Source organism: Zonotrichia leucophrys, chromosome 1A (genome assembly GCF_028769735.1).
Source record: "Zonotrichia leucophrys gambelii isolate GWCS_2022_RI chromosome 1A, RI_Zleu_2.0, whole genome shotgun sequence".
NCBI classification, from domain to species: domain Eukaryota; kingdom Metazoa; phylum Chordata; class Aves; order Passeriformes; family Passerellidae; genus Zonotrichia; species Zonotrichia leucophrys.
The window spans coordinates 37,208,753-37,224,172 of record NC_088170.1 but is presented as its reverse complement, the minus strand read 5'-3'; the positions used below and the strand labels follow the sequence as shown (position 1 = coordinate 37,224,172).

At 47.0% G+C, this 15,420-nt stretch overlaps 1 protein-coding gene across 2 annotated transcripts in view; it reads right to left on the bottom strand.

The window, feature by feature from the left end:
- Positions 1–14,883, bottom strand: part of TCF20 (transcription factor 20) — a 130,553-nt gene extending 115,670 nt beyond the window's left edge. Inside the window, exons 1-2 of one of the 2 annotated variants that reach the window (XM_064702286.1) lie at positions 14,620–14,883; positions 2,482–2,592 (exon numbers count right to left, since the gene is read on the bottom strand). The gene's annotated coding sequence lies outside the window, so the exon portion shown is untranslated. The remainder of the gene's footprint in view (positions 1–2,481; positions 2,593–14,619) is intronic. The other variant, XM_064702289.1, reaches the window with a different exon arrangement.
- Between the last annotated feature and the right edge of the window lie 537 nt (positions 14,884–15,420).

Sequence of the window (15,420 nt, the reverse complement as noted above, 5' to 3'; positions counted from 1 at the left end):
GAAGATTTAACAGAATAGAGAATCCAGGAAGAAGTATGTTTGAAATACAAAGTTACAAAGCATAGTGAAAAATTCACTCTCAAATTAAAAGTTATTTTAGTGAGTGCAACAGAAAACAATAAGACCAAGCTTCTTCTTATCCATTCATCTTTCTGCAGATCCTTCTGCACACAGAGTCATTTTTGAGCCAAACTTTCTTCCAAACCAAGACAGTCAAAAACTACATTTGAAATTGTGTAATCCAGTTTTTGAAGAAATTGGAAAAAAAAAATCAGTTTTCCCCTCAAAACTATTCTGGAAACCTATCTGAAGCTTAAGATACAGATTCCTTGCAAAACATTGTTTTCTCCTTGACAGTTCCATCTGTCCGTCCATCCATCCATCCATCCATCCATCCATCCATCCATCCATCCATCCATCCATCCATCCATCCCCCTGCAGTACAAAACCTGTGGATCTCTCACTGCATGAGGTGAAGCAACCATTTTGGACCACGAGTAACAAATGGGAGCAAATTCTCCAACTTACCTGCTTGCTAAATACCATTTAAGTGGACTAATCTGACTCAAACTGCTCAGTACCTGCCTGAAAGAACACAGGCTTGCTGAAACACCTCAAAAAGTTCATGCATTCTACACCACTGGCCCTCCAAAGCCCCCTGAAATGCACTGCCATGCTTCCAACAATATCTGAAGTACCTGCTCTGCAGCCAAGCTGGAAGGTGCTCAGGTAAATGCTAATGCCAAGCACAAACCTGCAACAGTAAACTCCAGAACAGAATTCAGCAACACTTTGTATTCAAACCAGTTGAGCTCTCTGCTGACATCCTTTCATCAGCCTTGTTTCTGAGGACCCCTTTTCATTTGGCTCAATATTCTGCTTCTCCCTTCAAGCAAGACCTACTCTGGAAACACACAAACTAGCTGATATCTCGCTCCCTTACGAAGGGAGTAAGGGAGAGAATAAAGGACAAGAAACCCAGTTTTGAAGAAAGCTACATGCAGCTTCAGCAGCACAGATGCATTTGGGGTTGATTATGGACATGTAGCAAAATCCTGGCTAGGGCTCATCCCACAGGAGGACCCCATAAAAAAATTCACCTTCCACTCACCTGCAACCAAGGAAAGCTCACAAACATCTGAGCCACACTTGTCCAACAAAAGCAGTACTACCCTATGCAGAGATGACTAAATGAAACACCACCATGCTATTTTCTGGTATTACTTCTGTGAATTCAGCACTGCTAAAGGGTTCCAGATAGACATGCTCTGAAGACCCAAATCATCTGCCTACCTTGAGAACACATGCAGAGGGAACAGCAGCAAAACTTATACATACTTTTCTCATTTCTTCCAGCCTCTCAAGGCTGAAATGACTGACAAAGGTCCAAAATGAGGAATACACATAAATTATTAACATTGCACTAGTAGTGTCACTGTTGCTGCAACAGTCTAAAGACTTAACAGAGGCAAGCTCTGCAGAGAAATACTACTTTACTTCAAAATCATTCATTCAGGAAACTTACAGAGGAGAAAAGAATCACTCTGCAGCACACTCTGTCAAACCCCTCAGCTTTAAGACCCTTCATTTTTAAAGCAAAAGCAATTTTAACAAGAACAGGAAATTTATGTGAAGCATAAGGAGCTTCAGATATCAAGTGAGCAGCACTGGAACAGCATTACTTCCGGACACAAATCCCAACACACACATCTTCTCACGCCTGACCTGGAAAGCCCATCCCACTGCTGACAGCCAGGTAAACGTTCTGTTTCTGCAGCCTCTCTGCTGGAACAGCCAACTGGCATACCAGCAGGAAGACAATGGGGAGCCATGCTCTACCACCTGGAAGGGAGCCAAAAAGCCACTTCAGTTTGTTCTTGGATGGCAACCTGTGCTTTACACCCATGCAAGGCTCCAGGTTCACATTCCCACCAAGCTTTTATTTCATTCCAGGTCTCGGGCAGTACCTGCTGCCACAGTAGCCACGTGACCACAGGCAGTACACAGAGAGACACAGCTGCCTACTGACATATTCCCTCCTCTCTCCTGTTGCAAGGGGAACAGTTTATGCAAGGGTATTAGTCTGTTTTACATTAATTTCAAGAACTAGGACAAATAACCTGAACTTTGACATTTCTGAAAAAAAGTTAAATTATTTTCATCTCCCTTAGTAATCAGAATAGATTTACTTTTCATTTAAAACATAAAATTTCCCTCCCAAAATATCTGAAGTAGTTACTGAAATATTTTCTTTACCAAAGCCTGCAAAGCCTCAACACTATTAATAACATTTTGAATATAAAGAGGCACAACTTTGCTCCATACAACAAAAAAACCCACCAAACCCAGTCAAGTTTTCACACAATGAAGTAATTAATTTTTAAACTAGTACTTTCTATTAAAAGTTCTCACATTTAAAAACCCAGAAAGGTTTCCAGTAACTCTAGACACTGATGGGGACAAAGAAAAAACAGACCCTACCCCCAGCTGGATGGCATTCCTCTCTTTGGGTGCAATGTGGTAACATTTGATTGACGCATCTGATCCATTCCAAAACTCCAGGCGTTGATTTAATCATCAATGGGTAGAATCCTATTAATTTTCAGGGGGGAAAAAAAGAAAAACAGAAAAACAAAGTAGAATATGGATATAGGACACAGAGCACCCCACATCTGTCGCAGATCCAGCTGATTTAGCTAGATCCACAATAATCAACAGATTGAAGACTGAATTGGTGATAGAAACTCACATCTACCAGCAAAAGCCCCTTTTTCCATTCCACCCTCTTTCTGTCATCTCAGCTCAGCCCAGTCTCTCAACACAACCGGGAACATTAGTCCCATACCAAAGGAAATGAAATAGGAATAGGGAAAGGAGTGGGAAGAGATAAACCAGGGTAAATGGGGAGAGCATGAAAAGCCCATTGGCATGCAACCAAGAGCCTACACAGGCCCTTGCTAGAGCAGAAAACAGGAGATAAAGCACGTACGAGGAGACAGCGGGAGCACAGATGTGGGAAGAAGGTTCAAGGGTCCCTGGGCTCAGGGGGTAAGAAAAGGCAGCAGAGCACAGCAGTGAGCCCCAGCACACACAGTGATCTCAGCCTTCACCAGCAGCACCAGGTGACCCACTGGCTTGGTGGCTGCCATCACAGGCATTTTCAGTACATCAATATTGATATTGGATGGTACAAGCAATGTCATGTGAACCTTCCCAGTCTGCCCATAAATTTATTTGGCTATCAGCCAAACCCAGATCCACCAATACTAATCACTTTTTCTCTGAAATAAGCCTCCATTTACAGTCTTGCAAGGAACAGTTGCTGTTGTTTCATTTCAGCGCTGATGACAACTGAAAGCCCTAAAGGCCCACAAACATAAGAGGTAAATTCTAAAGGAATTTACCCATTCCAGAAGCAGACAGAAGGTGAGCATCTGACCCTTCCAGCTGGCCAGCCCACACATCAGGCCAGCCCACATCCCATTCAATTGAACCTGGAGACTGGTACCTTCCCACTAGAAGTGGAACTCTAGCTGAATGGTCAGCAGGACATCAGGAAAATACTCCTGGTCTAGCTGACCAGCTGCCTGTTTGGGAACACAAGCTGCACAAAGGTCTTTGGACACCCTGCTGTTCCTTGGTTGTTCCTCATATCTGTTCTGTGTTCCCAAGTCTCAGGAGGATCACCAGCAGAGAAGTGTTAGGTGAGGAAAAGTAGAAAAGGCAAGAACAAGCTGATGTACTGCAAAGGGAAGGAAGCAGCAGGTTGAGGATGGGATTTTACAGCAGGAAAACTGGTTGCTAAAGTGTAGAGCAGAATCTGGGGGGAACAGGAGGTGCTGGTCACAGAAAAGAGGCAGGCAAAGACTTGCTATTACAGGGAACAGGAAAGTCCTGTAGCCCCAGGCCGATAAATCAGATATTGCTGCCAAAGTCTCACACCAGCCCTTAAAGCCTCTAGCACTGACTGGGGGCTCAGCAACAAGCAGGATCTGCCACAAGTACATCCACCCAACAGTTTCAGGTAGACACTTTAGTTATCTCAGGTCCAGACCATTCAATGCCCTGATGATAAGGACAAAGACCTTGAATTCCACATGACAGGTCACATGGAACTCGCACAATGGGAAGGACACACTACTCTGCCCAGCCTGCACAAGGACCACACAGCTGCAGCTCGTGCCTCCCTTGGGCTCCTCAGAGCCAGTGGCTGCATTCCCAGCCAGCCTGCCTCTGTAACCACCCCCTGCCTGCCAGGAGGGCCTGAACCCTGCACCATCAGCAGTGAAAGCACAAACCTCCACCTCATGCTCTAAATAATTAAACTCTGTGGGAGCATCAACAGACTCATAAAACTCTTACACAGACCAAGCCAGTCATTAATGGGGGTCAAAGATGAGTGCTCTATTTTTTTTAAGAGTGCTTTGATGCATGGGGAGAGTGGTGAGAGGAGATCTTCATCACCCTCCTCTGGTACCTGATGAATTTTTCCTCTCCTGGCTATCAACACCTCCTACTTCCACCCAAACCCCATAGCAGTGGCAGTCATCCGGACAGCCAGAGACAATTGGAAGGTGTGTTTGGATGGCATCTGTGCTAGCTGGTCACCTGCAAGTAGGGAAGCAAGGGGCCTTGCTGAGCAAAGCCAGGCTCTACCAGAGGCTCAGCTGGTGCTTATTATGAGGTCTGGGCTTCCCCAGGGCCAGTGCAATGCTTAAAGTCATGCAAACCACAACCTCACACAGTCTCCCCTACAGCAAGGCACGGAGCAGAGCACAAGGCAGTAAAATATGTCAGGATTATTAGCTTGGGCTCAGAGCCAGAGCTGGGAGCTGCCACAAGGGTAGGGAGGCTGCCTGCAGCCCTGCAGGTCAGCAGGAAGGAAGTGGAAGTCCCCTGACAGGCAAGGAGAGGCAGCATGCAGGAAAGGCAAGCCACGGCTCAGAAAAGGTCACAGAAACACCAGCCTGACCCACCCCCTCTAGCATTAAAATACATACATATATATTTATATATATATATACACACACACACATACGCACACACATATATATACACATGCACATGGAAGCTTCTTGCTCCTGTGCTTTGTTCAGGCATCTTAAGGAAAGGTCTGCTCTTCCCATTCTATCTACATTCCCCCCATCCATATCAGCTTTGGAAATGGTTTCTTAGACTTTCCATCAATGAAAGCCTTGGGTAGAAAGAAGGGAAAGCAGGCAGTTTTGGGGAAAGGACCACCACAAGACAAACACCCCAAGAAGCAGGCATGGGTGTTGGATCCTCTGTTGGCAGCTCCAATTCCAGCTTGCACCAGCCCAGCCTCTGCCTGCTTTCTCTGCTGCATTTGCTTTGTGTGGAAAAGAGGCCCCAGACTGGAAGTGGCTCCAGGATCTCTGTTACCGTGCCAAAAAAGTGACTGGTGTAGCAAGGCCAGCTTCTATTTATTAATTATAAGTAGAACTGATAGATGTTCCCTTTTACGGGTCACTAGAAACCTTCTCCCAACAAACTCCGATACTTGGACATGCAAAGGGAAGTTGGAGATTTACACACAACATCAGCATTCATCTTTTCCATCAGGGCAAAAGCAGCAGCTGTTACTTCCCTTATTCTTGGAAATAAGGGGGGAAATAGCTAGGACTCTTGAGCCTTGGCACCTCTTCCCTCTCACCCTTTGGCTACCAGAGCTCCTGTTACTATTCAGGGCAGAAGTGCTCCACAGGGCACACATTCCAGGGGGCTGAGCCATCCCACGTGGCCAGGCTCAAAATGGCAGACAGCGATGAATAGGATAATTAGAAAGTACAACAGCAACCGCAACATAAAAACAAGCAGCTTCTATTACAAGAAGCAGTTCTATGGCATGGCTAGATCCATCACCCCATATGCTGGTTTGTGGTGGTGCCTCAGGAGCCTGCTGCTATTATCTGTTTGCAATCACATTTCAGCCGGCTTTCTGCTTAATGCTCGAAAAGCAAAGCTAATCAGATTCACTCTCTCTTTCTGCCTAATGTCTTCAGTTCTCAAGCATGCTCCGTACAGCTTCAATTGATGTTCAAGTAACACTAGCCAGGAGCATGCAGTGCAAAGAAAAAAAAAAAAAAAAGGAATAACCTATTAATTTTAGCCCTTCTTTGCACCTATTTTGTCTAAAATTTCTTCTATGCTTGATCTTTGCAAACAAAAGTCAGGAAATTCCCATTTCCCCCTCTACACCAGATCCAGCTCCCAATTGAGTTCCCTTCTTCAAACTGCTCCTCCAGTGGTATCTGGGCAATTAATTATAGCACAGACCTCTCAGGCTTCCCTCTTACTCTCTGGAATAGCTTTTTAAAATATTTGCTGGCTAGGAACTTCCAGATTAGGACGTCTTCTGCTGGCATTGTAATAGATTAACAAAGAGGGGCTATCTGAAATGACCATCACATGCTCTGCTACTCCCTCTCCCTCCAGTACTATTTAATTACTACAGTCCTACATGGGAACTCTAACACGCTCTCAGCATTTCGGGTCTGAGGACAAACAGTATCCCAAAAAGGCTGCTTTTTAACTGCATTCCTTTGCACTCCAAAGGGTGTTGTGGTGTGTTTTAAACTTTCAGGTCCCTTCCCCAGGTGTACCAATACCCTCTTCCCCTCCCGCCCTCGTCCCTTGCTGAGTGAGTCCTGTCAATCAGGCTTAACATTCCAGCAAAGGCTCGTGTGGCTGGTCAAGTTCAAAGGATGCCCCTCAGGCCTGGGGATCATTGGCCTGTCTAGCTGTCATTCTCCCCTGAGACCCCGCCCCTCCCACCTGGTTGGTGGCTCACCTGTCCCCTCCTCTCCCCCTGCCCCAGGAGCTTAAAAGGTGAGTCCGGCCATGCAGCCGGCATTCTGTTGGAGCTCTTCCCAAGATTCAGACCTCTGTAACCATGGAATAAACCTCTGGATATCAAACCCTCCAGCAGAATCCTCTCCTTTTTCTCTTCACCATCGCCTGAAGCTTTCCTCCTGAGGTAAACGGAGTTCCTAACAAGCCTGGACTTGTTTAGAGCCCAGCTGCAACCACCAGCAAGCTAAAGGTGTCTCTGGGGTGATACACCACAGACGCCGCCTTTGGCCTGGCAGCGAGGGTCAGACTGGCCCAGGCACAATCTAACTGGTAATATTGGGATTCATATTCCAATAAAAGGGCAGCTGGAGCATTGCTGAAGTCAGCTACACCACCTGGATCTTTATTAGAGCAACCATCACAAGAGCAGAAAAGCTGCCCCCAGACAGGGCAGATTGCATGAAAATTCAGCAAAGTGATCCAGGAAATCCAGGAAGAGACTGGCTTACAGGAACACCCATCATCATGAGGAGAAAAGTTACCCATTACAAGCACGGTAGAAGATTTGCCAGAAGACCAACTTCAAAGAAAAAAAAAATCAGCAAGTATTTACATGAGAAGAGAAAGAGATGTAGGTGGAAGACAAATCTGCCAGGATACATATCTCTATCCAGGAGGAGTGAAAAAAAGGGAGACTGCAGAGATGAAACCTCAGACAGCCCATCAGCTTGTGCATCTGTACACGTTCCCCAGCTAATACCCATTACACCAATCAGAACAATGGCAGCTCCAGAGAAGACCCCGATTATCCAAGCTCCTTCACTAACATCTTCCCCAGAGGCTGCATGCATGTGCAAAGGAATGGAAAAAAAACATCTCTCTCAATGAGATTACTTCCAGCATTTTCTATATTGCCCCCACTCTTACAAATGTGTCTTTAAAAAAATATCGCAGCTGGTTTATAAATGTGTCAGTTTTTAAAAAAACCCAAACATAGCCTTGAAAACAAAGACACTTTGTACTCAGCATATCCAGTGGCATCATTATTTAATATCAATGCACTGATTCTTTCCTTTATTCACTCCATCCTTGGAACACAAAACCACTGTAACAGCCATCCAGTGAATCTTACCATTCAACACAACACAACCCCACAATAACCTTTCTTTTGCCATGTCTTTGGCTACCAATGAGAAGAATTTAGGTTTAAATGCTTCAAAAACCCAACCCAACTACAGTACAGCATGAAACAAATCTCTAACTCTCAAAGCTGGAGCGAATTCTCTCATCCCTGCCTATGACTCTCCTTATTTGAAAATGGCTGCACTTCTAATTTGTGCACCACACCAATTGCAGCCTGCCCCTCCTGCCAAGTACAGCTGCTGGGTCAGTCCACACATGCACAGGCTCACTGCATCCTGCTGCCTCTGGCACACTGCTCTTCCCTGACATCATCTCCACCTTCATGTTGTAGAAAACTCACCAGGCAGGCACTGTTTCTGCTCCTCTAGCCATAGGGCAATTGCTGGAGGCCAACAGACACCTCCATCTCATCTCCAAATGCACACTCCAACCTGCACTGTGCTCCTGCTAAGCAGATGCTTGGGCAAGTGTCTCGTCGGACACACGTCCTCCCTGCAGCCATCAGGCTAATGGAGACACACCAAAACATCCCTGGCACAGCTAAGGCAGAGACACCACCCCTGCCAGACAGCAGAAGCTAAGTTTGCCTTGGCCAGTTTGCATGGAGCCTGAGCTTCATCTCACCCCAGGCTTCATCACATCCCTGAGCAAGACAGCACTATTCTACAACACCACAGCAATGTCCTGCAAGGGACAATTTCTGCTAGTGTCTGGAAATTAGTTAGGCAGTAGCACCTGGAACAACTGCAAGCCACAGTTCAGAGAAGGAGAGACTTCCTCCTGGTGCCATGGTACCCAGCTCCAGGCCTGGTTCACCATGGCATGCAGAAAACTCTCCATATGTTTCCTCTCCTAGTCATTTACCCCAGACCACCTCGACCCACCAGCTCCAGGGTCTCTGTCCAAACAGCCACCATCACCAGGCTTGGGGAAGAAGCTCTTTTACCAACTTGGCCTACAGCTGTCCCACCAGGCAGTTTCCTTTTGCCCTCTCATAAAGAATGATTACAGCTACTATTTTTTGAGCCTGTTAATAATAATGCATGAGCCTAATAATAATAATTCTTAGGCTCCAAGCAATGGGGTCTCAGGAACTACAGTATTTCTCCAATTGTAGAGGCAATGAAACTCAACCTTTTCCTTTTTTTCCCCCTTTTGAAAATACTGCTTGGGAATGAAGTCTGCATCTGGAGGCACATGAACATATCTGAGGGACAGAAGAGGTGCAGGGGGGAAGGGAGGGATCTGAAAATGAAAGCTGAGGGTGAGGCTTCACATTACAACTGAACCAGGCTAATAGGTCACTGCTGCCAAAAAAGGGGGGCTCATTTTCACCTTTCTTTCATTCCTTACCTTTCACTGCTGGCAAAACAAATCTCGCCCCTCCTTAGCGGCAGCTCTGATACGAGCCTGAACCTGGTGAACAGGTTCAGCTCTCTGTCCCAGGAGAAAACAATTCACTTTTTTTTTGTTTTGGGCAAGTCAGCTTTCCAAAAGCTGAACAAGCTGTATCCACAAGGCAAGAAATATGGCCACAGAGCCAGGAGCAATGCATGATCACCCCTCTTAGGAGGAGCAAGCGGTTAGATTGGGTCAGCCACAGCAAGAAAATCCATCCTAACGCACATGAAATTGCAGTTTCATCCAACAAGTATACTGGTCAGCACAAAACAAGTGGCCTAGCTGAAAAGCCTGTAATAGAGGTGTTTGCTAATACTCTTAAAACAGGTAGTTTTACCTAGTTTTACCTGGTGTCCACACCAGTAGCATTTATGAAGGCAGCCATGCAGAAGAAAAACAACACTAAAACTGAGCAGACCCAAACTAGACAGAAATACAAGATGTACTGCAGGATTTCCAATAATAATTTTCCCTATTTCTAAATTGGACTTTGTTATTGTCAAACAAGATGGCTGCCTTCATCACTATGGTAAAGAAATGTCTGTTTTCATTACGAACTTAACAGTTAGTTTCAGGGTGAATTTTTCTTTTCCCATTAGCTTATACATCATCAGATGAACAAAAATTATGCTTTTCCTTTATTAAAAAAAAAAACCAAGCCCATATTAACTCCACTGTCTTTATTTCTCTCCACCTCCTCTGCTCAATTACTAGAAGCAATTTACAGACAATAAATGTAACTTCACAGCTGCCTGTATGAAGTATTCCCTTCATTTTATAGATGAGGTTACAGGCTATAGAGAAATTAATATCAGCAAGGTCTACTTCAAAGCTGGATAAGCAAGAGGAACAGATGCACTCTTAAAGAATACAGATCATGACTGTACTCTAGTAAAACTAGTAATAAAGGATTAAGAATGTTGCCAGTTGGCTATAAATTCTTTGAATGTATCTGCTTAAACACAGTAACAAACAAAAGCTTGCTTTGAGGTTTTGCTTGGGTTTATTCTGTTATTATTAGGAACAGCATTATGAGACTTCAGATATACTGCTCACAGACCAAACATGCTGGCTTTACCAGTAAACACTGCTTGACTGCTCACCTCAGGACTCAGAGAGGCTCTCTTCCCAGCTGGTGCATGGTCACCGGGAATCCTCTGCTAGAAACTCTGGATATCATTTTAATCAATACAGATAAGCAAGCCAGGAGAGAGTCCAGTGTTATCTGACACAGCCTCATGGGCTTTGGCAGGGCTAGGAGCAGCAAGAATCAGTGTCTGTTGTTACAGCTGCCAGCCATGACTGTGAAAAAGCATTGGGAGTAGCAACACTAAAGGGGAAAAAAAAAATCCAAAGGTGCAGTTTTGTGCAGGCACGCTTCTGATGAAAACTGCTCCTTAAGGCTTCATAAAAATGCACAGCCAACTTGTCTTCTTCCACACATTATCAGAGCTCAGAAACAGCACCTGAGTCTAGTTATACAATTCAGCAGGCACAGCTTCTCCTAGGAAGCAACCACCACTGGCATGCAGGTACTCCAAAGGCTGAGTCATCTCAACAGGCCCTTCAAGAGAAAATAATCCTATTAAGAATTGGTGTGCTGGTACTGAAGGCAAAAAGGAGTGTTAATTTTGGCAGTTAATTACACTGTTTGCACTCCATCCATTTTCTACCAAACCTAACGCCTGTAGGTTAGTAAATTCACCATGCTCCTCCATCCATCCCCAAGGTCCTTTCTTGACCCTAATCTCCTCTTTACCCAGCAACTGCCCATCATTGCCCCTGTTTCCTTATCCCTGACTAACACAAATTAGTATTTGTACAATCACAGAGCTTGAAAACCTAATTTAGGACTTAGGCCTTCATTTCCAGCCTGCATACAAATTCCTTCACCTGAGGACAGGTTACAGCACTTCCCCCTCTCCTAAACTCTCCCAGAGGGGTGGACTGAGAAAGAAACCAGTGGCTTAGGTCAAGAATTTTACTTTTGAGACTGGTAGATCTATTGTGGAGACTGATCCACTGATATTTTTCTAATATAAGAAACATATAAAATGCCTAGAATTTGATATCTGCTTTTTAATTAAATTGAAATAAGTAAATCACAGCCTGTTGCCATGGAGAATGAACAGACACGGCCTCTTGACTCCAGGGCAGGATCAAGCAGGAGAAGCAGACAAGGCTGTGAAATTAAAAACACCTATTTTAAAGCAAATGGTCTTGATAATTAGCAAAAAATGTGGCATAGGGAAATAATATAACCATATGGCAGGAAGTGGTTTTCAAGGTGAACTACAAAGCCGTTTTAAATAAATGAATAAGCTGCTGGAGCTGCTGGGTCACCCACAGAATCATATATGCAGGACTAAACGTGATTTGAAAAATACACTTAAAAATAGCAATTAGCTCTTCTTTCACTTTCCTACCTATAGCCTGCATCTGTGTCTGTTATTATTTTTAAGGACTTGTTTCAAGCACCTAATGCTTGCACCTATTCGCAATCACCAGAGAGTCATCAGACATTTTCAAAATCCTTGCAGTTTACCCTGAAGCTAGAACCAAATTTATAGGACATAAAACCTTTTTATCTATTACTCAGTGTCATCACACAATGCTGGTCAGGTCATCAGACACTAATAATTGTTCCTGAATCTGTGCATCCTTGTTATGACTTCCATGACAAAGTGACTTTGGAGGAAATTTGCCCTCCACACACCGTGTGCCCAATCCTGTGCTATCCCTCTCAAGAAGCACAGCTCAGAGAGAGTCAAAAAGTAACTCTGGTTTATCAGTGGGAGGCTGACAGCACATCCACACTTGGCTGGTGGACAAGAGCCTTGCATGCTCCTTTCCCAATTTGTCTGGAGCACAGGACATCAAAATATTCCACCCCTTTTAAGACACTTCTGCTCTGCCCAGATCTAAATGGGTTGCAGCAAGGAAACCCCCTCATCACATTTTTGAGCCCAGCCAGGGCAAATCTGAACGAGACTGTCAAACAACTTCCAGTAAGCATGTGGCCAAAGAGCATCAAATCCGTAACAGCTCAAAATACTTGAAGTAAACTGTACCTGATGACTCAGTTTCAAAAATGTGCTGTACATTCTTTTAAAGGGAAGGGACAGATGAATTAACTTTCACTTCAAACCTCCCATCCATGCTAGAGAAAAAGCCAACTTTTCTCCTATTCCATGAAGACACAAATTATCAGCCACAATCATTTGGTCTTCCACAGCAGTTAATGACCCCCATGAAACAAACTCTCAGGGTCTCAGATCAGACCCTGGTGACACAGATAGCTGGTTACATTAAAAACCAGTCACAATCTCAACCGTCAGCAGCCCAACTTGAGCCGCTATTGACAAGTTACCTTCTGTTTTCTACCATCACCAAGAAACACCCACAAAGTAAGGAGAGTCAGGACAGAAATCTTGGGAAAAGAAGGAGTTGTGGAAAAATGCACAATTAAAATTAGTATTCTCTGTTTTCACAGTTTTGCCCAGTTTTGGAACATTTGCTGCTTTTACTAAAGTCACACTGCTTAAGATGTTTGGTTTCCATTAAAAATAAACTCCAGGTCCAAGTCTGCTTGAAGATAGGCATAAATTTGCAAATCTGGTTCACCCTGAAGGACACCAATTCCTTAAAAATGCTAGGGCGGGGGCAGCACATGTGGGCTAATTCACAGTTTCGCAACAGTCAAGGCTAACAGCTGTATCTGCCCAGCTTCTTTGCTCATGCACCCCATTTCTTCCCAAACCCTGCAGCGAGAGGAGCTGCGAAACACCTCAGGACTCATCAGCTGCACTGGAAGATGCTACACACCCTTGGCTTCCTCACTGCCCAGCACCTTCCCTGGCATGCCAGCAGTTTCCTACTGCTTGAACCACAGTCCTGCAACACCACCCAAATGCAAATGGCTTTGCCAGAAACTGTTTCTGCCCTAAGGGACACCTGGCATATAGAGGGCAGCGGGTGGCTTGTGTCTCCTCACTTCATAGTTCTACTTACATTTAATTTTGACTTGAAGTGATTTAACACAAATATAAAGGCTGGCCAAGCATCTCCCTTTGAAAGGGAACTGCATTTTCTTCTCCATCCACACAAGCCAAGATAGCCACACAGAGGAAGACTCCTTCCCAGGGACACTCCCAGTTGGACAGAGCCAGGGTTTAGGGGCGCCTTCATTAAAACTCAAGCCAGTGGTCACTTGGCATATGAAGGAAGATGCTAACCATGCCCAGGAGAGATTATTTTCATATCACAGCATACAGGGTCACAAGCCAAAAATAATTTTTTAAAAAACCAACAGCAACAACAAAAACCAAAACAACAACAACCAAACAAAAAAAACCCACTTAAACAACAACCAAAATCAGACAAAACGCCCCCACACCATCCCTCACACTGTTCCCTTCAGCAGCATCACACTGAACCACACACACAATAGAGGGGCCAAGAACCCTGCCCAGGCTGTCCACAGCTCCTCATTCCCATCACCCGCGCCACGGTGCCAGCTCCCTGCAAGCCCCTCCTGCACCCCCAGCAAACATCCCCAGGACCGCCTTCAGCCACCCACAAACCCTGCCTGACATGTGCGCCCCCGGGACCGCTTCAAGCCCCACCAGGCGGGTAGAAGGCTTCCCAAGCAAGCAGAGGCTGCAGCCGCCAGCCTTGCTGGGGTGTTTTTCCGCCGGCGGTGCGGCTGCCCGGGCTCCCAGCGGGAGTTTCCAGCCCCGAACCTCGGCGGCTCGAGGAGCGTGTGGCACACGTGCGCCCGCCGCTGTCAACAACTTCCAGCCGCTGTCCCAGCGGGCAAATCCCGGGCGCGGGGGGCTGCCCGCCGCCCCAGCAGCGACCTGCCTTGGGAAAGGCCGCTCGCAAGCAGGACAGCGCTTTAACAAAAATAAAGATCACCTTAATATTATCCTTAACAGCCAGAAAGGTCACGACGTGGAGGTCCATAAGGGGGGGAGGGGAGGGAGATGGGTAAGGAGAGGGGAAGGAGGGAGGTGGCAACGCACAAACCCCCATGGTTTTAACTGTTTGACTGCCGTAAAAATGAAATAACATGAAGTAAGCGGAGACTTAGGGGACGGACAGACCCCCACGCGCGGGGACTGCCCGGCTGTCCGAGCCCCCGCACGCCCTTCACACGAGGGAAGGCGGAGGTACCCGGGGAGGGAGGGTGTGGAAAGCAAATCACACCCCCAGCAAACGCCGGGGTCCCACACACACACACGCCCCCTCACCGCCGCTTACCTGTGCGGGCCGGCGGCCCTCAGGGTCCCATGGCAGCCCCGTCCCGCCCCGCCCCGTCCCGTCCCGCGGCGGGCACAGGAGGTGCCGAGCCTTTGTTGCGCGGAGGGGAACGGGAACGGGAGCGGGTCCTGTCAGCTCATGTGACGCGGCGGGCTCGGTCTCCGCTGCCCCTCCTCGCTGCTCTCCCCTGCCCGCCCTCCGCCGGCGCTGAGCGCAGGCCCCGCAGCCGGGAGCGGGTCTCAGGCCCGACTGGCTGCTGGCGGAGCGGCGGCGGCGGGGGAGGAGGAGCCGGCGGCGGGGCGGGCTCGGCGGCGGGGCCGGGCGCGGAGGAGGGCGAGGAGGGCTCTGGCAGCGGAGCGGAGCCGAGCGCTGCCTGCCTGGAGCGGGAGGCGGCGGGGCCGGGCGGGCGCTGCCCTGCGGGCCGTCCTGCCCCCGCGCCGGAGCCCCGCTCTGGGAGGGGTAACACGGAGCCCCTGCAGGGGGCTTGTTCCCCTCCTGAGGCTGCTGGCGCTGCGCTCGGGGCCTGATGCACAGGCCCGGGCCTGCCGCTGCAGTCAGCAAAGTAAATAAAAACGTAATTATGTGCTTTCCAGTTGAGGCTCGCAACAAAAGAGAGGAAAACCCCTCGTTTTCTCGAGAAGAGATCTGAGAAATAGCAGATCAGCATCAGATCAGCATCCTGCCTTTTGCTGAACAGGCAAACCTTAGGAGCTGGCTACAAGAAACAGCCCATGGCACTGCCCCAGAAGACTATGACCATGACCATGACCATCATCCTGTGGTCAGGCACTTACCAATAGC